Source organism: Lemur catta, chromosome 1 (genome assembly GCF_020740605.2).
Source record: "Lemur catta isolate mLemCat1 chromosome 1, mLemCat1.pri, whole genome shotgun sequence".
NCBI lineage: Eukaryota > Metazoa > Chordata > Mammalia > Primates > Lemuridae > Lemur > Lemur catta.
Window position 1 is genome coordinate 208,041,752 of NC_059128.1, and position 24,104 is coordinate 208,065,855.

Below are 24,104 nucleotides of genomic sequence, written 5' to 3' on the forward strand. Positions count from 1 at the left end.
TCTTCTCCTCTCCCTCCTCCTTCTCCTCCTCGTCCTCCAATTCTGTCTTCTTCTGCAACAAAAGCCAGTAGTGCAAAGTGTTCAGGGCAAAAAGACCTGAGTTTGAGTCTCACCTGGACCATTCCCACTAATCTTGGGCTAACGAATTAACTTCCCTTAGTCTCCACTGCTTTATGAGAAAGTAAAGGGGCGATCACAGTGCCAAGCTCACAGAGTGAAAATGAGGGAAATGGCAGTCAAGAAGGCAGCAGCTGGCATAGAGCAGGCCTGCAGTCAGTGGTGGCTGTTATTCTTTTCCCTTCGGAAAAGTGGTTAAAAAGCGAAGTCTGTTTCAGAGCAGTGCTTCTCAAGCCTTAATGCGTACATGATGTTGCTGTTAAAATGGAATGTTGTTAAAATGCAGATTCTGATTCAGTAGGTCTGAGGTAGGGCCTGAGATTTGGCATTTTCAATGTTGCTGTTTCAGGCACCACCTTCAGGTAGTACATTTTTAGAGGTAAAACAAACATGGAAATGGTCAGAGGAGAAAGATTAATATGGAGGGAAATAAATCAACATATATAGAATGCCTACTGTATGCCTAGAAATGTATACATAAATACATCTTTTTTTTCCATTGGATCCTCAAAATAACTTTGACAAGTAGGTTTTATTTCCATTAAACACAACAGGAAATTGAGAATCAGGTGCCCTTGCACATAAGAGACTGTTGTAACTCCACAGTTCACATTCACCGCACACCTTGAGAGAGGACACTGAGGGAATGAGAACAACAGAAGTGGACGGGACAAACGAGTCCAAGTGGGAGAGCATGACTAAGTAGCTGTAGGCATCAGGAACCTGTGGAGGGAAAAGTGGAGGGGCTCAGAGGATTTACGAGTGCCGAGATAAGAGCGCAGGAGTAGTAATCCCGCTTTTTCCCAACCTCTTTCAAACACCAGAATAGTTGCTGTTCTAAGTTCAACCTTTCACCTTCTGTGTCAAATCATCACTGACAAAGCACTGATGCAGCTGTTGCCTTCCATGCAATGAAGGATCTGGTCCAATCTCACCTCTCCAAGTTGTTTCTATGGTTACCAAGATAAGAAAGAAAATGCAAAGAGGTCAAAAGGAGAAGAATCAAGTACTTAAGTTCTAAAGGGACTTTTTCAACCATTGAGCTTGGCAAAGAATTCATATCTAAACTCAGCATTGCCCTAGCAAACAAGAGCTGCAGCCAAAGGTATAAGTCTGTGATTACAGTGAAGTCTAACAGGTGACAGTCATATGGCAAGAGAAAAATGCTGCCATAAATATCTTACTGTGAGGCAGCAAATATTGCAGTGTTTAGGTTCTATAACCTGTGAATTTCATTTAAGACAGACACAAAGATCATAACTATTTTTAATAAGCTATAACTTTAAGTTTGTTTTCAGCATGACATACTTAACTATTTTTACGGCACCATATTCTGAAATATACCAATTTGGACACAAATTATAATATTAATAGTAAGTTTCTTCAAAAGTTGTCATGAAACCTGTAACTGTTAAATAAAATGAATTTATATAATCTGTTTTATTACACTACCAACTCCCTTCCTTGAGGATGTAGGACTTGGAATGAATTGAAATGCATGGTAATCTTTACCAGCATGGGTAAGACCTGGCTAGTATGATTCCCCCAAGGTAATCTTGATCAAGGAATCAAAATTATACCAGGAAAATCGTAAACAGAAATGGTCAAGAGAAAAATAGAACAAGGTCTATGACAAGAGAAGCCAAGATGTATTTAGCATTGCCTACATACATTAATTTTATTTAATCTTCACAAACCTGTGCACTAGATAGTGATATGCCCATTTTACAGATGCTAGGACTGAGGTTCAGATATGTTAATTAACTTACTCCTGGTCATACTACTAGTAAATGGCAGTCAGAATTAAAAAAAAAAAAGGCAATGCTCTTACAGACGCCATAGAGATTGTGGGAGAAAGTGTTAATTACCCCCCATACCAACTCTCCTCCTCTTCCTTAACAGCACCCCAATTTTTATCTGAGCAAACTGTCACTTTGAATAAAAGACTGTATTTCTCAGCCTTTCTTGCAGCTAGTTGTGGCCATATACCTATATTCTGGACAATGAGACACAAGTTGAAATGTTACATGGGACGATGGAAAGTATTAACAGCAATCTCTCCTGTGTGTGGTCAGCCTGCATTACTGGCTTCCCTTCTGAGTCCCTGGTTCTTAGTTCCTAGGCCATCCCACCTAGAACTGGACTCCAACTGTGAACTCCATCACACTTCCCCAGCCCCAGCCCAATTCTTGTGTGCTTGTCCCCAGGCGGTGATACTATTCTCCCCTGAGCTCCCCATGATGAACAGCAAGCCCTGGATGCCCAGGTGAGCACCAAGAATCCACTATTTCCATCTAGATTCACTAAGAGTGATCAGGTTCATAGCTGGTCCTTGGTACCTGGTTGTACATCCTTCTTGAATCTCTGGGAGATTTGAGCCCAGCTCTGAACACTGTCTCCTGGCTACTGCTGGCCCCATATCCAGAGCTGGACTGCGGTACGTCTCACCTCATCATGAACACACCTCTCTGGGTTACCATCTAGTCCCCACAACATCCACAACTAGTGCTGCCTGCTCTGCCCCTTCAAATCAGATCCCTGTTGGCCACTGAGCCCTGCATAAAACAAACTGAGTATTGTTGCATGCCATCACTCCAAACCCCAAAACATATTATCAAGCTGCTATGCTTTCCAGACAACAAGATGCCACATGTACACCCTAGTCAGAGTATCACTGGCCAGTAAGTCACAAATCCATCTCAGCTCAAAATCTCTCCTCCGTTCCTAGTGTTGTCATACAGAATGCCATTCTGTGAGGGAAGGATGGAGAGCAAGGCACAGAAACCTTTTTTTTGAGACAGAGTCTCACTCTGTTGCCCAGGCTAGAGTGCCATGGCATCAGCCTAGCTCACAGCAACCTCAAACTCCTGGGCTCAAGTGATCCTTCTGCCTCAGTCTCCCGAGTAGCTGGGACTACAGGCATGTGCCACCATGCCCAGCTAATTTTTTCTATATTTTTATTTGGCCCCCTAATTTCTTTCTATTTTTTAGTAGAGACAGGGTCTCGCTCTTGCTCAGGCAGGTCTCAAATTTCTGAGCTCAAATGATCCACCTGCCTCGGCCTCCCAAAATGCTAGGATTACAGGTGTGAGCCACTGCGCCCGGCCTGAAACCCTTTTATGATAATGAGATTATACCTAACCTAACCATTCTTGGCTATATATATATATATATATATATACATATATATATATAGTATATATAAATTACGTAAATACATACACACATGCACGCACAAAATTAGGTCAGTTTTAAATGGCAGAACTTTGCCTAAAATCTGATCATTATTTTCTACTCTCTCTCTTTCTTAAAAAATCTTTTTTAGAGTTGAGGTCTTGCTATGTTGCCCATGCTAGAGGGCAATGGTTATTCACAGGTATGGTCATAGTATACTGTAGCCTCGAACTCCTGGACTCAAGCGATCCTCCTTCCTCAGCCTCCCAAGTGGCTGGGACTACAGGCGCATGCCACCATGCCCAGCTTATTTTCTACTCTCTTGTCAATAGATGTATTAGAAAATGTATTCTAATATAAATATTCTAATTGGATCAAGAAAGTTTCTAGGAGACACCATGGGCAAAAAGTCCAATTTGAGAGCACTGTCTAATTTCAGCACGTGTTGAAGTGATTAAATTTATTTATTTATTTTTATTTTATTTTATTTATTTATTTTTTTTGAGACAGAGTCTTACTCTGTTGCCCAGGCTAGAGTGCTATGGCATCAGCCTTGCTCACAGCAACCTCAGACTTCTGGGCTCAGGCAATCCTCCTGCCTTAGCCTCCAGAGTAGCTGGAACTACAGGTATGCGCCATCATGCCCAGCTAATTTTTCTATATATATTTTTAGCTGTCCGTATAATTTTCTTTCTATGTTTAGTAGAGACGGGGTCTCGCTCTTGCTCAGGCTGGTCTCAAATTCCTGAACTCAAACGATCCGCCCGCCTTGGCCTCCCAGAGTGCTAGGATTACAGGCGTGAGCCACCGCGCCTGGCCTAAATTTATTTTTGTTTGAACAAGCAGAGTCAAAAAGGGGCTAAGGGCTTGTAAGGTAACAATAGTTTTATTAATGTCAGTGGAGATCAAGTTCTTAAATATGACTTTTCAGGGATGGTTCATAAGGAAAACTAATTCAAGGAAGGGAGAAAAATAGGAGAGTTTGTTGTTAACTATTTTAAATAACTTCAGAATCCTTAATTTCAGATAAGTGTGAAAAACCAGTGGAGAAATGAACCATTTTTTTATCTGTAGATCTACTGCTGGAGTCAAAGGCTAACATCATTGCTCCGGAGTTTACTAGAGAGAAAGGGTTGCAACTCCACTTTGGACACGTATACTTTCATTCAGCATATTGTTGCTCTGAAACCCACCTTTTCAGGACTCTGTAAAGGACAGAAAGATAAAAAAATAAAATCGCTTAGGAAAACATGAGTTTTCTCATGAGTATTAAAGTAGAACCCTTATGAACTCAACAACAAGGTAGAGAAAACCAAGCAGCAAGAAAAGAGTAGAATCAGGATTCTTTTTGTGTTGATACAATGTGGAGCTTGCTGTAAGTGAAGGTCTGAAAGAAAAACCAGTCTGTGATGATCTACCAAAATACATTTCATATTAAAACTATTATTTCTGGATGTCTTCTTGACTCTTCTATTGATTTACACAGCATTTCTCTACCCACTGCATTTGGGACATGCCTTAAATACAGGAGGTATCATATTAAACTGTAATGGTTTTAGCTCGTCTGGCTCCCAGCTAAGCTACTTGGGGTCAGGGACTATTTGCAGTGCCTGGTGTGGGGCCTGTCAATTGTATTGAATCAATAAATAATTTGACTTCACAAAGTAATAGTACAAGGCCAATAGAAGGTCTGTATCTCTACCAATGGAATGATATGGAAGAAAAATGGTGATGACAAAATTAAAACTTGTTTCCTTTAGTCTTTTCTCTAAAACAAAATCAAATATAGCAGGTAGGATCATCTGTTCATGACTTTTAGAAGCACATTATTTCAGGAATTGATTCAGGGGAAGTCTATTTTCATATAAAATTATTATATCAGTATTGCAAAATTTAGTGGTAATATATATTATCTTTTCTCTATTTGGGTTTCTTGAAATACATTTGCACTAGTCAGAGTTCTCCAGAGAAACAGACCAATAGGATGTATCTATCTATGTAGAAAGAGATTTATTATAAGGAACTGACTCATGTGATTATGGAGACTGGCAAATCTAAACTGTGAGCCAGCAGGCAGACAGCCAGGAGGAGAACTGCATCCAAAGGCAGTCTGCTGGAGAATTCCCGCTTACTCGGGGGAGGGTCAGTCTTTTTGTACTATTCTGGCCTTCAACTGGTGGCCAAGCCCCCTGCCCCCCTCCAAATTATGGAGGGCAACCTGCTTTATGCTATCAATTAAAACGCTAATCTCATCGAAAAACAACCTCAAAGAAACACCCAGAATAATGTTTGAGCAGTTCACACATAAAGTTAACCATCACAACATTCATGTGGCAATATCTATAGAGGCCCAATTTGTTGTATATTACTCTGCACACTGAAGGTTCAGAGAAAATCTCGACTGAATAGAATACTGCCAGTTTCGTGCAATTGTACCTAGCATGGGCTTTTGCTTCAGAGAGACCTGAGTTCCAGGCCCTACTATGCCAATCTACTATCCAGGTGACACTGAGCAAGTTATCTAAAGTTTGGACACTTCAGTTTCCTCTTTTGTATTTTAGGAATAATAATAGTATGTAGTACCTATTCATAGAGTTCTGAGGAATAACTGCAAGTAAAGGACTTAGCAGCTAAGATTGAGCCCATAATAAGAAGTCAATAAATATTAATTGTTGTTATAGTTATTTCCACATGATTTTGTCACCTGAGTAGATGGTCAATTCCTCAAGACAGAGAATTATTTTTAACGTCTCTCAACCACACTTCATGCTTAATCTATTGTGTGCATTTGATAAGGATCTACAGGTTTAATTGCTTTCAGATTCTATGACTCTTCTTTTATAATGAGAATGCCACGATTAGGAGTACACTTTAACAGCAGAATTTGTGCTCTTTTTTTTTTTTTTAAGGAAACAAATGTGAGAAATAGTTCATGTGCTATTGAAGTGGTGGTGGGGGAAGCTAGACAAAAATCCATGAAGCAGAAATAAACTCTAAGTAGACTCTGATGAAGAAAGATAAGGTCCTTCAAAGGAACAAATAAACTTATGAATAGAAAAGTCTGGAGCACATGAGCGACATTCCACAGACTTTAGTCACATATGAGTTCTATTTGAAGAACCTCCAGATTATTCTGGAGCAAATCCAAGGTATATCATTTCTTCTATGTATATTTCAATATGCATCTTCAAAAAAAGGTACTTCCCTTTTTAAAAAGCCACGATACCTTCACTCCCCCCAAAATGAAGAAAAATTTAATATTATCAATTATCTGGTACTTACGTTTTCCTTCTTATAATTATAAAACCTTTATTAAAAACAGTTTATTCATATCTAGAGAAAAACAATATCTGTACATTGTTATTCGTTGATATGTATCTTGAATTTGGGGTTTTTTAAAAAACATCTATAAGTTTTCCCCTAGATCTTTCTTTTTTTTCTTCCTTGTAATTTTATCATTGAAGAAAAAGGGTCATAGTCTTGCAAAAGTCCCCACTCTTTGGATTTTGCTGACTAAATATCCATGGAGTCATCAAACATATTCCTCTAGCCTGTGTATTTTCTATAAATTCAAATCTGAAACTTGATCATTTTTAGATTTATTTATTTATTTATTTATTTTTTGGTGGAAGACAAGACTACTTCATAGGTGTTAGATACTTCCATCAGAAAGCCACATAATGTCTGGTCGTCTTCCTGACATGCCAGCAGCCATTATTGAGTAATGACTATACAGTGATACCTTAATTCTATCATTCCTTTGTTGGCTGTCACACTATTAAAGAGAAACTTTCCCTCATCATGTATTAGGCTACTCCAAGGCACTAGTAGCAACAGCTATTGAAACTATACTTTTATTAAAATTTTAGTAATTAAATTTTATAAATTTGACATTACACTGTAACATCAATCATTATTCATCACAATTAGCTGCTGGATTGTGTCTGTAGTCTTTGTATTATACACATGTATTGTGAAATAGATGTTCATTTTCAACTAAGATTGATGAAGGAGTGTGGTACCTAGTTTCCAAAGATAATCAACCAAAATTTCAATCTATAATTTAATATTGATTAGTTTATACCAATGTCTTATTATTGTGAATAAACAGGTGACAAATATATTCATGTATCTATCTTTTTATTTCTTTTGAATTTGGGGGGTGATAAATTTCTCAAAGTAGAATTAATAGAACAAAGTGTTTGACTATATTTATAACTATTGTTCCTTATTGCCATATTCCTTTTCAAAAGGATTGTATTACAGTGCCATCAAGAATAAGTACATAATTTCACTTCAGTGTCGACAATTGTCATAATAAAAAGCTATACTTTTTGCTCTTTTAGTAGATATAAAATGCCATTTTAAAGTTGTTTTCTCTTTCATTCCTTTGATTACTATCAAGTATGAACATTTTTTCATGTATTTGTTTACTAATGATATTTCCTCTTAGGTAGAAGAGATATTCTTCTTGAACTACGCAAGTCTGAACAAGATAACTATACAATGGCATCAGGACATTTCAGAATCTGTTAAATTCCCAATTTCCATGAATTGGCTTATTAGGAGTGAGTATAAATACATCTAGTTTTAATTTCCTTTTTCGTAAAGTTGGGCTAAATATATTTTAACCACAACAGAAGGCTATACAGAAAATTCCATGAGTTTACATACCTTAAAGTCTTATGAAAAAGAGTGTATTTAACAATTATTTGAAGTATTTTTAAAAGTATACTTTTAAAATTATGAATTTAGCATTACCAAAAAAAACGTTAATCCAAGATTAGCCCTGAATCTTCTTACATTCAATTATATCCCTTAATTTGGTGTCTTAGTCTGCTAGGGCTGCCATAACAAAATACATTAAACTGGGTGGCTTATAAACCTCTTACAGTTCTAGAGGCTAGGAAGTCCAAGATCAAGGTGCCAGCAGATTTTTATGTGTGGTGAGGGTTCACTCTCTGCTTCATAGACAGTACCTTCTTGCTGTGTCCTCACGTGGTGGAAGGGGTAAACAAGCTCTCTCAGGTTTCTTTTATAAGGGCATTAATCCAATTCAATTGGTTTTGACTTAATCACCTCCCCAAAGACCCTACTTTTTTTTTTTTTTTTGTAGACAGAGTCTCGCTCTGTTGCCCGGGCTAGAGTGCCATGGCATCAGCCTAGCTCATAGCAACCTCAAACTCCTGGGCTCAAGCGATCCTCCTGCCTCAGCCTCCCAAGTAGCTGGGACTACAGGCATGTGCCACCATGCCTGGCTAACTTTTTCTATATATTTTTGGTTGTCCAGCTAATTTCTTTCTATTTTTAGTATAGATGGGGTCTCACTCTTGCTGAGGCTGGTCTCAAACTCCTGACCTCGAGCGATCTTCCCACTTCGGCTTCCCCGAGTGCTAGAATTACAGGCGTGAGCCACCGCACCCGGCCCCTACCTCTTAATACTATCGCCTTGGGGGTTAAGTTTCAACATATGAATTTTGGGGGGACACAAACATTCAGACCATTCAGACCATAGCACTTGAGATTGGGAATTTATTCCAAATAATAAAACGATTAGCCTCTACACATTCCTATTGAGGGAAAAAATGGAGTAGATAGAAATCAAAAGTTTTTAAGTTCTTCTGAAAAATCAAATTTAGCAAATATTAATTAAATCACTGAATTTCTTGAGGATGGGAATAGGTAGTAATGTTTTGGGGAGGAAGTTTCCCTAGGGGTCAGAATATCTGATGACATTCCCTCCTGTTTTGTTTTTCCATCAGAATACCCAGTAGATTTAATAGCCAATCCTGTGGTCATCCAGATATAGGTCAATGTACTACCTGCTCCTCTGGGAAGGTGATTTTCCAAGGGTAACCAGGGCTCTGGCAGATAGAAAGGGGCAAGTAAGTGGAGGTGGAGGCTCTGCAGAAAACATTCACATAGGAGCTATCCAGACCTGGTCCCAGTCTAGACCTTGTATACTAGTCAGGGTTATCATTGGCAAGCAACCAAATTGATTTAGCTGATTTAAAATTGACAGGGATCTATGCTTGTCTAGTTTGAGCAATTTCTTGGCCTTACCAATTTTCTTGATCCATAGACACACACAATCACAGTAAAAGAAAGCCCAGGTGACAGTGATCTTACAGAACATTTTTTATCTCCCATGGATTTTACTTCTAGGAAATTTAATCAATTGTTTTCCCTCATATATAATTGTCTTTTCTTCTTTTAATTGGTACCTTAGTGCCTAATTAAATAAGCAGGCTAATTAAAATAGCAATAATAATAATAATATATAATTAACTTTTGAAAAGTAGTGAATTTATCAAAGGGATAGGCATTAGGAAACCCTAATTTTAAACGTAGCCTATTATTGATGTATTCTATTTCCATGCTCCTTTATTTCTTCTATTTTTGAAACTAATGTAAAATTGGAAATGATATCAAAATAATTAATAGCTAAAGGTTTAGTGATTGCTCTTATAAATAGTATATTAGGGAAAAAGGATAAGGAGAGCCCCTTGAAGAATGGGAAATAAGATTGCCCTCTGGGTGTTAAACCAAAGAATCAACACTGAGATGTACAAAATTACCTTAAAGAAACAAAATGGCCTGCCACCTTAACATACTGATGGTAAAGAGATTGATCAGCCACAAAAATACAGGAAAAGGAGAGTCACAACAGTGAACATTGGCAAAGCCGAGTTAATTTGCCTTGAGAAAAATGAGCCCATCTGGCTTCTACCAAGTATCTGGTCTGCTTTGTAAGTATATCCTCAGAGCAGAAATACACGTGCTTAGCTCTCTTAACATGATAACATTAAAAATAAGATTCTTATAAATACCTCTTATTCTAAGCCTATGCTTCTCAAGGTATCTTCTGAAAGTTTGGCTTCTTATAGGGTTTCTGTTCAGAGAGAATGAGAGGAAGAGAAATTAAACAATGTGCTTCTGGCCCCCAAAGGTTCTTTTTCTCACTGTAAATTAATAAAATATATTTCTGTTTTCATATGTCATTCTATTGGGAGGTTTGCTAAGTTGAACATTACAAGTCTGACCAATTTCAAAATATTGATGAGGCAGATTTTCTAATCCTGTGAGGTTTGGACCAGACTCAATTAAACAGTGATTTCTCCAGGTCTTCCTTGGCTAATCCCCTCTTCATCAATGAATGTTAAACAACACTTTTTCATTCCAAAATGTCCGTACTCTTACTAGTGAGGAGCATTAGCTCCAGGCCACACTTCAGCTGCAAAATGTAAACATAATGAGGGATGCACAGGAATGACATCCAGAAGTTAACTGTGTTCTTCAGGTGATGTAGACCTTATTTGCCTCATCTCCCTTGAACTATGTAGTAGCAAATACAGCTCTTAGCACATAGTAGATGCTCAATAAATATGTGTTGAAATGATGGCTGTACTTGCACAAATATGATGGTCTCTCAAGAGAGAGAGGGAGGCAGCTCGCCATCTTGGGAATATCTTTTTGACTACTAATAAATGACTGGACCATTTAGTCTCAGAGTGTGGCCCTAAAGAGAACAGAACTTCCCACAACTTGGGTGACTTTTTTTCTTAACAGACACATCTCAGATTCCCAGGAAAAAAACAATGCAAAGAAATGAAATGACAATAATAACACAGTGACACTGGCTCAAGCTTCTCCAGGGTACATAGAGATTCAGCCCTCTCCTTCCAGGTCCCTTCTGTCTCCCATCAGGGCCCCAGAGGATTCCTACACCCTGCTTGCTCCCATGCTCAGCAACCAAATAGCTCCTGCCTTGGCTTCTCCCCACAAATTCTCATTCTCTTGGGTGGAATGATGAGGGAAAACTCCAGCTCAGTTGTGTTTCTCCAACTGTGAGCTCAGATCCTTCCCGCAGCCACCTTGAATCTGTTGGAAAGGTGATGCTGAGGCAGGCTGCATCCCTTCCTAAAGGCTACTTAAAGTCCCGGGACTAAACATCACCAGAGGGCTGTGTGGCCACAACCTTAGGGCCTCAGGTGTTGCTCAGGGCCCAGGAGAGATAGCAGGTGAGTATCTTATCCCTGGTGCTGCTGTGGGCTGACTCCTCTGCTGGTCCCAGGAGCCTCAGACAGAGCCAATAAGCCCACTGCAAACCTGAATGGGTTAGCAAATGTAAGGATATGAGAAAAAACAAACTCAGTTTCTCCCATTATGTTCTCACAATGCAGAACACTTCTGTAACCCCAGATGTGTGGGTTTTTCCCCCACATACCAAGCAATTTTGCAGCAGATTCTCCAGTGGACCCCAACTGAGTGTCCTCTAATTCAATTTAATTCTGACATTATCTACCTGGAGACAGCATCAGATTCACAGGTTAAGGGCTCAATCCCACAAGACCACCCCCCCCATAACTCCCCCCTTACTTCAGACTCCAGTTGTAAGCACAGATTGTGACCTGCGTTTCTGACTGACTCACTATAAATGGGGTTCCCATGAGCCTCTCTTTGGGTCCCATTAATTTGCTAAAGCAGCTCACAGAACTCAGGGAAACACATTTACAAGTTTATTATCACAAAGGATACAGATGAACAGCCAGATGGAAGAGATGCATAGGGTGAGATATGGGAGGAGTGTGGAGCTTTCATACCTTCTCCAGGCACGCCACCCTCCAGGAACCTCCGCATGTCCAGCTATCAGGAAGCCCTCACAACTCAGGGTGTTTGTTTTTGTTTTTATTTTTTTTTTTAATGGAAGTTTCATTAAGTAGGCACAATTGATTAAATAATAGGCCATTGGTTTAGCAACTCGACCTTCAACCTCTCTCTTCTCTCCTGAAGGTTGAGGTAGTGAGCCTGAAAGTTCCACGGTTGGTTCCCCTGGCAAACACCCCTCATCCTGAGGCTATCTAGGGGACTCCAGCCACCAGTCGTCTCATTAGCATGTAGAAGACACTTTTATCACTCTGGAGATTTCAGGGGTTTTAGGAGCTGTATGTCCGGAAATGGGGGACAAGACCAAATATATATTTTACAATATCACAGCAAGAGATAGGCACATGCTGTCCCAGACACAGAGCTGGACTTCCTTTGGTTGTAATGCCGGATTCTCCACTAAGAAACCTTGGCCTTTCTCCTGATACTAGACATACCTTCAAGAGATCTTACTGCCTCCTCTCTCTCCAAACACCACCTACAGATAAAGGGTACTGTTTCTTTCACCATGTCAAGAGTATTTCTGCTTTCTTCCCTCGTCAAATTTTCCTGTGTTCACACATGAATGCAGTATATCCAACTCTGGGAACTTGACTGCATTTTGTTAAATAAAAGTGTGCTTTGTAGTCGCAGACTTATTTATTCATGTGTTGGCCTAAGTAATTGCTTTTAAAAGATACACAGTACTGTAATAACAGCATTAAAATCTCTTTAATATTAAGGATGGGGTTGTATAAGTGACTTGGACATTATGTACACTAAATTAGAGGCTAGCTTTTTATCAGAAATGGAAAGAAAGACATGGTACATGGAGACCTGTACAGAAGTAGAGAAGAAAAACATAATGGCAAAGGTTTTCAGCTTTTGGTATTTGGATTTTGGACGTTAAAATTATATAAAAGCAAATATAGTTTAAAAGTATATAAAAATGTCATTTTTATAAATTACAATTCTTAATGCACTTAATGCATATCAAAGTTGCTGATTTGGGGACACAGTCATAAAATGAATAAGGTAATTTCTACCTATAGAGAGATTATTGCAAAATACAACATGGCTAAATTAGTGAATACAGGATGTTGGCAGAATAATGTAAAGCAACACCCAGCATCAACCTAGTATTTGCATGCTCATTTTAGTGGTTGAGAACTGGTTAGGAGAACAGTACTCTGACAGCTTTAAGATAAGTATAAAAACATCATGAAATTGTAAATTTACTGTACAAAGTAGTCAGTCATAGAGTTTGGAGTTCCAAAGTATTCACATTGGATTTGGGAAGTCAACATCAATGGCTGAATGGCTTTCTCCAGTTTTTAATACACTGTACTAGTTAAGAGCAAAAATTTTAACCTGAGAGACCTAAGTTTGAATCTGGCTCTAATGCTTCCTAGGTGGGAGATCCTGGGCAAGGTGCTTAAATTTTTTGTATGTATGTGAGTTACCCCACTTGCAAAATGGGAATGATAATACCTACATCCCTGCTAATAGCCAAAATATTTAACAACCTGTACATCTGGGGCACCAACCAATCAGAACGGACTCTGGCCTTTTCCCTGGAGCAAGGGTCCTAGAGGGCCTCTGCTGTGGCCAGTGCTAACCCTTTAGTTTCTGAATTTGAGGAGGACAAGGTTTAAGGCTCCCCAGGAGAAGAGCTGGTCAACTAGAGAAAGAGAGTATGATGTGGAAGGCACTTGGGGAACTCAGGGCAGCAGCTCTTCACTGACCACTGTGGAAGTATTTCAGTATTGTAAGAACCACTTTGGCTGTATGGCTGACATGACCATGCCTAAACTATAGCTGTGGGCATTAAATGATACATAAACACTTCATTCATGTTAAGCTCAATAAATGGTAGCTACTATAATAATAGTAATAATGTCATGATAGGAATAAAATAATGACATCCTCAGGATTATAGAGAGGATTAAATAACATAGTTGGGCACAGTGGTGAGTAACTATGGTCCTAGCTCCTCAGAAGGCTGAGGTGGGAGGATTGCTTGAGCCTAGGAGTTCAAGGCCAGCTTGAGCCACATAGAGAGACCTCATCTCAAAAAAAAAAAAAAAGATAATGTGTTAAGCATTTAGTTTGGGGCTTAGCTTTTCATAAGCACTCAACAAACTGTAGGCATTATTGTTGATTCTCTACTGTTGTTGTGTTGTTATTTATAGCCTGGTGTATGAATTAAATCGGATGCACTAGATTAAAAGACCACTCAGGGCCAAGCAAATATGTGCATATGTCATAGTTTTTCTAGCTACTAAATGATAACTACATTTATGTTGTGAGATTAAATGAGATCATGGGAAATATTAATAGTATGAAAAACTAGTGAATAATTTTTAGTAAAATGAAGAGTAATTCCGAGAAAACACCTTATAATCTGGGAATACACCTAGTTTGTCATATAGTGAAAAAGAAAATTAAATTCATAAACATAATTGCATCTGACTAATTATTGGCTGTAAACCCACAGAAGGCACAACATAAAGGAATTGACAAAATAATAAAATCAATTCTAGCATCCATGAAATAACTTGAATCTTGATTAATTGTTATTGATAATTTAAAATTCAGTGGGACATTTTCTGGGAGTTGTATTAGAGATAAATAATATTTTTGCTAAATTAACAAGCAGGTAATGATTTTTCCTTAATAAAATGTATCAGCTCAAATCTTAAGAGTCTTCTGAAAGCTTTCTTTTTTTTTTTTTTTTTTTTGAGACAGAGTCTCACTCTTTTGCCCTGGCTAGAGTGCCCTGGTGTCAGGCTAGCTCACAGCAACCTCAAACTCCTGGGCTCAAGCAATCCTTCTGCCTCAGCCTTCCGAGTACCTGGGACTACAGGCATGTGCCACCATGCCCAGCTAATTTTTTCTATATATTTTTAGTTGTCCAGATAATTTCTCTCTATTTTTTTTGGTAGAGACTAGGGTCTCGCTCTTGCTCAAGCTGATCTGGAACTCCTGAGCTCAAATGATCCACCTGCCTCAGCCTCCCAGAGTGCTAGGATTACAGGTGTGAGCCACCACACCTGGCCCTGAAAGCTTTCTTACACTACACAATTTAATAGTTCCTCAGACTATGGGTACACAACACAAAATTAAATGGCTATTTTAAAATAATCTACTTATTTTTTAAAAAGTAAACATTCAAAACAGGATAATTTAATGGATTTTGTGTTTGTGGGTTTTAAGCCTCAATTGTTTCTTGGCACTCAATATTAAATCAATTAATTACCAAATTGCTATCGCATTTTACCATGACCTTAAAGTCTCCAGTGAACATTTAGTGGTCTATGGGTCTAGAAAATGTGGTTGAGATGATTACCTACAACTAATATTAACAGTATTTTATTCCTAGGGTCTTAGTTATCAGATTTTTTTTTTAATCCTAAAGTAACAATCTATACCATCATTATGAGGGAGGTGTGTCTGAAGGTACCAACTACATAAAGAAGCACAAAGCCAGAACTGTCTTACTTTTTTATTCAAATATATTTTCCCACATTTTTACGGTAAACTCAAAGCTAATTTTCATTACTGATTAATCAATATTGTACTACAAGTCCTGTTATAGCCTCTAAGGGAACATTTCCATTCAAGTAAGCCTGAGAGAACAGAGGTTATTTTTCATATAAACTGTTCAAACAGACATTTTTTTTAAAAAATTGTACTTCCAGTTATCAGATTGTACAGTATTATTAAACATGCTGTGTGCATATATAATTTTCTGGCTTCTGTTTATTCATCAGCTTTCAAAAGGCTCCATCTATCTGAATGATGAAATAAAGACAATTGCTTGCAGAGGAGGGAAGTTGAAATCAACTGGGGATACAGATAGGAAAGACAGGTAAGGGCAAGATATTGAAGATCTATCATCCACAGAGATAATATTTTGTTGTTAGAGAGAAATGTAAAGTAACAGACTTTGAGACCTCCCACACTGTATATTCGCAAAAGATTTCTTTTATTCCACAATTATTTGCTCTGAATACCACGCTGAGATCTTCCCATTTATGAATAACTAAATTTGTTATGAAGAAAACTTCTGTATTAATTATAAGAATGTATTGTGTTTAATAGTGTGATTATTGCATCACAGTTAAACTGTAGGTTACTTATGTAGCCAAATATAATCAAATTAAGCATACTTTTATTCAGACTAACATTTAATCTATAGAAATTTGAGCCAGATGAGGAAAAAGGAGCTAAAGGGCAGGCTGTACTATATTTGCTCACCTCTAATATAGACGACTACCTCAATACTTAATTAATATTAAATAAAATACTATTAATATAAAAATTAATAATACTTTCTCAAAATTTGTTAAAATGGGTGATCAAAAGCACCAAATGCCCATCTTTGAAGAATGCAAGTGCTTTCTGTCATTTTCCCAGGTTGGATTCAGTGGTGCATCTCCCTGGGCTCTAACCCAAGGGACAGGGAGAGGCTAGGAACAGGGATGCTGGCAAAGAGCAGAGGGAGAAGAAGAGGAAGGGAAATACAGGTAGAAGAGACTTATGGTTACCAACTGGAGAAAAATTCCATCTATATGTTCTATAAAAAGCCCCAGTGAGAACTGACTCATTGTTAACATAAGAATCTGAGACTCTGATGTGTCCACGAATTGGCCTCAAATAAGAATAAATTCTTTCTGGTATGGACTAATACACCCACCCAGATGCTGAGGAGCCTAAGCGCATGTTTAGGGGGTGGGAATGGAGGATTCATTTTAGAGAAGCCAGTGGGAACAATATCAAAGTTACAAACTAAGTATTTTATCAGAGTTTAAACAGCAACTTGATAAAACACAACAGATGGCGTTAAAAACAAAAAAGATGGCTACAACCTAACAACTGGCATCTCTCCCAATATACTATTCAATTAATTAACACATACACTGGCAACATCATCATTCTCGCTTTGGGCAGATAAGGTGCAACCCTCCTTTTCTGCAGACAGGATATTTCTTCATGCGAGGTCACCGGGTCTGCGTATGCTGATTACCAAGAAGCATTGCCACATCCAAACAAGTTACTATGTCTCAGCTGAATACCTAAAGGCCTGGTTAGCAAACAAGTAGGTCTTAAGTTAGAGGCGACAGAACTAAGAATTTCTAAACTTTATTTTCTTATAGAGCTTTCTCACTCTACATACCTGTAATTTCCTATATAGGTACAGTCAGTACCTTTCTGAATACGTTCATCTATAATATTTTTATTATACTCAAAATGACAGACAAAAAATTGTGTTACTGTTAAAAACCTAATTCTGAGGCAGTGCCCTTGGTCTTAAACTATGAACTCCTTGAGGGCAAGTCCTATGGGACTATTTGCCCTGGCATCTAGCACAATGGCTAGTATTTGCTAAATACTCAGCAAATATTTGTTGAACAATTAAATGGTGGCAGAATAGATGATGGTGGAGAAAAACAGCCAGAGTTCTTGGTATATTATCTGGACACTAGAATAGGAACGTGCTTAGTATGATTTTATGAATGGGTCTTATAAAATTGTCAACAATAGATTGATTGTGATGACAGATTTATGTTGTATTTGACTAGGAATTAACTAGAGGAAAGCAGTTCGCCTCTCCAGAATAGCAACATTATATAGGCTATAAAGTCTTTGATAAAATCGGTATTGTGTAGGAAAACACCTCTTATTTCATTTGATCTTTTCACCTACTAAGTCATCTTATTTTAGCATCATTTTATGCATGAAAGTCCAATTTACCAGTCTAGAAGATTCCCTGATTTCTCCACTAATCACTTAAAAGTTGTTTACTCTTTGCAGAATAGCTGGTCAAGCAAGCAAATATCTTAGGTCTTGATGAACTTCACAAACCGAGTCCCTGCCGTCCAGAAGAACAGTCTTGTGGGGAAGACAGACATTAAAGAAACTATGGCACACGATTACCTGATCACCAGTGTGCGAATACTTGGAGAGGTGTGGGACACAGTGAGAATGCTTAACGGGGTAATGCACAGAACCGCCTGGCTGGCAGATTCAGCACATGCTTGGGGCACCAGCAGAGAAAGTTTAAAAAAAAAAAAAAAGGGGGAGAAAAAGCAAAAGCATAGGGCAGCATGAGGCATATATAAGAGAGAGACAGAGGAAGAGAATTTGCATCAGAGAAAATGTAGAAAAGATTTATTTAGGATATGTATATGCTTTGTTGTATGTTGTTTCAAAAGATAAAGAAATGTTTGTTTTACACCTCTTTTATTTTTTATTTAGGTCAGGGTGGGTTGTGGGGGTGTGTGCAGGGAGAAGCCACAGAATCTTTAAGTGCTTAGGGTTTACAACCCAGCTCTACAAAAGGACCTAACCTTCTCTGAAAGGGTAAATTTTAAGCTGAGACTTAACTGGTAAAGAAGAATTAGCTGAATAAGAAGGCAGAGGACAGCAGAAGAGATTTCCAGACAGAGGGTACATGCAGCATGAGAAACCACCCAAAGGTGGCTGAGACCACAGTCACGGTCCCATTCTTGTCTTTCCTCTCCTCTATAGGGAGTCATTTCCAAAGGCAGACTCATCCAGGTCATGCCATATATGCTGCTCAAGGAAAGGCCATCCTGCTGTGAAAGCCAAGTCAAGATATAAACCACAGGCAGCAGGCAATCACAATCGCATAGATACAGAGCTCAATTTGGTCCAGCTTTATTTATATGACAAAAAAATGTTTTGAACACATACTATGCGCCAGGCCCCAGGTTAAGGTCTGGGCATACTCAGGGATTTCCTCTGCTCTGGGTTCTCTCAGGCCCATTGCCAGATCTCAGCTCTCTCCTGACATATCTTTCTCTCACCTGACTTCTTGAGAAATGTGGCTTCTCCTGCAGCTTGCATTCTCTTTCTGCCCGAGGATCCTGTCTTCCCTAATCCCAAACCAACCCAGCTACTGTCTTCAGTCCTCCACAAATCCCTCCCTCACCCTCCCTGAGCACTAAGGAAGCAATATGCTTTCAGCTTATCCTCCAGGATCACTCAGGATTCTGCCCCACTACACCCTATCGGCTCTGTGTAGTTATTACCCTTTGTAGTTTTTACTATGACTCTCCCAGTGTCTTCCTTAGTGGTGAGCTATTACCAAAATCAGAAATTTAGGCTAATCCCTTGAACAAATAGTTGCATTCTTCCTGCTTCCCACACAGAAGTCTCTTTGAACTAGAATTTCTCAGTGTTCAACAACTTCCAACCCATTCTACTTCTTGTAACCTTAAGGAATCATAGATTCTGGGCACTTGCTATAGGTAAGCCTCTGAACTTTTAAACAATCAACACAACAATGAAAGGAAGCGCATTCAGTTACATAATCCAAAATGCCTACATGATTATAGAACAAACTAGTTGCTCAAGAAAAGCACAGTTATTTGTAGTACTGAATTTCTGCAGGTTCTTATTAAGAGAATATAGTGTGATGAGTGAGCAGCATTCTCAGATGCATCTCCACAGTAAAAAATGGTTGGTCTCGGGGTTCCTGAGGCTGCTTCTCCTACCATCCCTAGACTTAGGCTGTTTGTATGATCCTCAACTGCAGTTCAGTAAAAGTGATCATATGAGGAGCCAAAAGAAGACTACATAATGCAGTCATTTTTTTCCTTAATATAATGTAAATGTTATATAATCATGCAGTCATTTTAATCAGCGAAAAACTCATAAAATCTCTAATGTCAAGCAATGAAACTTACTTCTGACATCTACAAGAGAAAGTATTACAAAACTAATGCCCCTAGATGGCTAAATAATTTGATCTATTGTGTAGCACAGGTAACCAAAAGTTGGTTGGACTGTCTTAACAATAACAGTTTTAACAATTTCAGTTTTATTGCAGCTGATCTGAGGCCATCAATACTTCTGTCAGTAATTAAATCACAGGCCATTTGTCTATTTAATCTACTTCTCCCTCTCTCTCTCTCTCTCTCTTTTTAAGACAGTAAATATCTTGCTCTATCATCCAGGCTAGAGTGCAGTGGCATGGTTATAGCTCACTGCAGCCCCGAACTCCTGGGTTCAAGCCATCCTCCTGTCTCAGCCTACCAAGTAGCTGGGACTATAGGCGTGTGCCACCATGCCTGGCTAATTTTATATTTTGTAGAGACAAGGTCTCACTATGTTGCCCAGGCTGGTTTGAACTCTTGGCCTCAACCTCCCACAGTGCTGGGATTATAGGCTTGAGCCACCATGCATGGCCTTAATCTGCTTCTATCTCTAAGTTAAAAACATATTCAACAAAGTTCACTCATTTTCCATTCTGTTTTTTACAAGAGAGGTAATAGAATATCATATCCAGTTTATACTAAGGTAGTATCAAGTTATTAAAAGTCAACTTAAAAATAAGGAAGAAGGGAGATAAAGGATGCACTTACATTTTACATACTTTCTTACCTTTCAAGAAGGAGGTTTTTTTAATGAATTCTAATTCTTACACTGGTTTTCAGTTTCAGTTCTGTATAAGCATAAATAGCTAAAAAATAAAACTGAGTTCATATAACTTAGCTCACAACTGATATATGTTTAAAGACTTTTCAAGAAAAGATGCAAATATGTAATGAGATGTTCATAATGAAATTCTTCACAAGATGATAAAATATATATATTGCTGTTCAGTACTAGAAAAGCATGCCTAAAGTCTGTTTTTTTCTCTGCCTAAAATCTGCTCTGGAAATCCTGAAACTATAATTTAATCAGAAGGAAACTGCTTTTTAAGTGGAATAATTTATAATCTACTAGATTTATGATTTTGAGGAAATGGAAAGTTGCCCTTTAAAAAAATGAGATAGAACAAATTCTGGGGCCCATCTCATAAGAACTAATTTAAGGCAACAGATTGGCAAAGCTCAGTGTCCTCCAAGCAGACTGACCTTTGAAGAGTTCTGGGAGGCACAATGGAGAGTGCCTTGGACCTAAGGATGGTGACCACTGGTCTTACTGTACTAAAGTCATTTATTATGCTTTGCTCTATAGCTCTTTAATATTCCTGAACTGGATATTTTTTTCTAACTATTCAGTCATTGGCCTTATCTTATTAATTCATTTCACAAATATTTATTGAGTATTCTTTAAACACTATAGGTACCAAAATGAATGAGCCACAAATCTCAACCTTAACAAGCTTACAGTCTGTGCTTTCTATTGATGGTAAAAAATGTTCTGCTCAAGAAAAATATCCCTCTTTGTTTCTTCTGTGTTATGCCTGTGAATCTCTATTACACAAAACTAGGAGGTGTTTTTTTTTTTATTACCCCTGGGAATTAACATGTCTGACAAGTATAACTAGCACAGAATTATATTAACAAGTTTACTCAATGAAAAGAACCATATTCACCATTTATTCAGTGGCTGTTATGTGATGCTGGTAAACGTATTCTCTTGGAGGGTCTGTAACCTCACTCAGAATGGCTTACATTTCAGGTTTCCTTGTACCTCGGCAAAACTTCCTATAACATGCCACTTCTGGCTCTTGGTCAGTCCAGCATTTTTTAACTTAATGCTTTACTTTAGTAATAATTTCCTATATGCTCTTTCGTCTCTCTCCAATCTATTACATAAAGTATCCATGGATTAACACCCTGATTTCATCCTGCCATTAAGTTGTTCAGAAAATTCAAGGGATTGCCGATTTCCTGTAAACTCTTGTGACCAGACAGAAACTCTCCCTATACTATGCCTCCCCTTACCTATCCAACCCCACCTTTTATCATTCCAAATTAATTGTACCTCAACATTTTGAGTATTTGCTCCTGCAGTTCTTCCTGTTGGAAAACCTTTCCCTTCATCCTCACATTTCATGTTCCGTTTAAATTCAGCTCCTTTTGAAGCCCTCCGCAATTGCTTTTGCCCATATCAATTTTCAGAAATTAGTGCTTATTGTCAGCATAGTTCTTTAGGACTTAATCCTATATTGACTTGGACTGTTATTTAACTGATTCCCCTCTGCAACTTCTCTTTCCAACTAGATTGTAAAATCTACCCAAAGAAAGGGGTTCACCTTCGAAGTTACTCTTGTCTCCTCCTAGTTTTAGGGAGTTGCTATGCATATATTTGATGCTCAGATACATTTAAGAAATAGTTGTGGAATGAATTAGCTACTCCTGACTCCAATCATGTTTTTTTTTTCCTCCTTTACAGTTGTTGCCTGCCTTCTTAAGTCATGTATTTTCCCATCTCAATGTTTTTCCAACCTTTCCAACCACAACCAACAGAAAGAAATTGCTTTTATATTGTTACCTGATGTGTGTGTGTGCGTGTGTGTGTGTGTGTGTGTGTGTATGGACAACTGAAACCAAAATTTCACAAAACAATACATATGAGTACTTACCCTGTGCAATGTATTCTGATGTTTTCCATTCTATTTTTTAAAATACTGATCATGATAAATTGATTTCACCACCACTAAAGGGTTATAACTATAGTATAAAAATACACTATCTTATGCTCCTTGTATTAATATGAGGTATACAATATTGCTCTTGAAAAATGCTTAAAACAAAATACTGCTTGGATTGCTCATTCTGTTCCGGACACTTTGAGCTTCAATTTGGCCTTTTCATAGTTATCTTGAGATCACTTCTTACCATATTCCACCATAGCACTTGGAATCAACTCCTCCCTACAACTTTTTCCTTTTGCAATTTGGGACACAGTTAAATAATGATGCACAAAGTATCCTCTAGATTGCTATTTCTTATGTTATTTTGACAAATTTTAGTGGCAGATAAGTAAAAATTTCCAGGCCTAATTAGTAATCAAATGATTTGCAGATGAATAAAAATAGGGATGGTCATATTTTTGTTTCTTGACATAGCTTAAGAGCATGACCTTTGTTGTCTGACAATCCAGAATCTGAATTGTAGCTTTGCCAAATTACTTAACTTGAGCCTCCATTTCTGCATCCATACAATGGGAATAATAATACCTACTTGGGGAGGGGTTAAATTAAAGCATGCTAAGTAAAGAGCTTGATACAGGGCCTGGATGCTCCATGAACAGACACAGTGCTCCATGAATGGACATAGTGCTCCATGAATGGTAGTAACATTTCATCACTATACAAATAAGTAAATGTACCTCAAACTTCCTTTTTGGGTCATCAAGTAAGGTTATATTTAATATAATAAGGAATGTCTACTGAAATGAAAAGACTTGAGTATACATATGCAACGACTTGCCTAGTCATGCTAATCTCATTTAGATTTGTTTTTGCTTAATTTTGTTTAACACCACAAACGTTCTGTCTGTTGGTGAAGTGTGCTTTAATTCCGTTAAAATACTGCACTCAATACATATACAAAACACAAGATATCCTGTGTTAGGGCTGATTTTAAACAAAGCCAGCCTTTTTTTCTTCTTCTTTTTTTTGAGACAGGGTCTCACTCTGTCCATAAGGCTAGAGTGCAGCTGCCTCATCATAGCTCACTGCAACCTGGAACTCATGGGCTCAAAGCAATCTTCCCAATCCGCCTGCCTCTGCCTCGGGAGGAGCTGGGACCACAGGTGGGAGCCACAACGCCAGGCTGTTTTTAAAATTTTTTTTTTGGTAGAGACGGGATCTCGCTGTTGCTCAGGCTGGTCTCCAACTCCTGGCCTACAGCCTCCCGAAGTGCTAGGATTATAGGCCTCAGCCACCATGCCTGGCCCTACTTGCTTTTATATTCCTTCTTACTTCGTCATTCACACACTTACCTTACCTACGTCAAGCTACTTCTAGGGTGTTTTTGATTGCAGGAGTTTGGCAGTTAACAGTAAACAACTACTTTCCGTAAAACGTATTAGTATTTTCCCCCTCACCTGTCCAATTCAGCACAGCAAGACAGACGGAATATAGCGTCCGTTGTCCATGAAACACTTGTCCAGCAGGCTCAGGAATTACTTAAGGGGAATGATCCGGATTACCCTAGCCCCATCTCAGTCGTCTGCTAAAGAAAAGGGCTGTGTTATGTGTTGAGACAAAAGCTTTGACAATTTAACTGAACCCAAACTGGGACCTCTGGGGATTAACCTTCAGTCACATACACTCCAGAATGTGTGTGTGCGTGTTGGGGGGCGCGTGTGCAGAGAAGGCGGAGAGCCAGAAACAGACCTGCAACAGGAGGTACAGACAGAAGAGTCGGCCACAAGCTGCAGTCTCCGGAGGCCGGCAG

At 38.5% G+C, this 24,104-nt stretch overlaps 1 long non-coding RNA gene across 2 annotated transcripts; it reads right to left on the reverse strand.

Moving 5' to 3' along the window:
• Positions 1-4: 4 nt before the first annotated feature.
• Positions 5-24,083, reverse strand: LOC123641797. 2 transcript variants are annotated; one of them, XR_006736348.1, is made up of 3 exons: positions 23,752-23,764; positions 10,122-10,183; positions 5-52 (listed from the first exon to the last, which is right to left on the reverse strand). It is a non-coding gene; the product is annotated as an uncharacterized LOC123641797 (long non-coding RNA). The 2 variants fall into 2 exon arrangements; XR_006736349.1 differs by lacking the exon at positions 10,122-10,183 and adding an exon at positions 24,044-24,083 and having other exon boundaries at positions 16-52; positions 23,752-23,876.
• Positions 24,084-24,104: the final 21 nt, after the last annotated feature.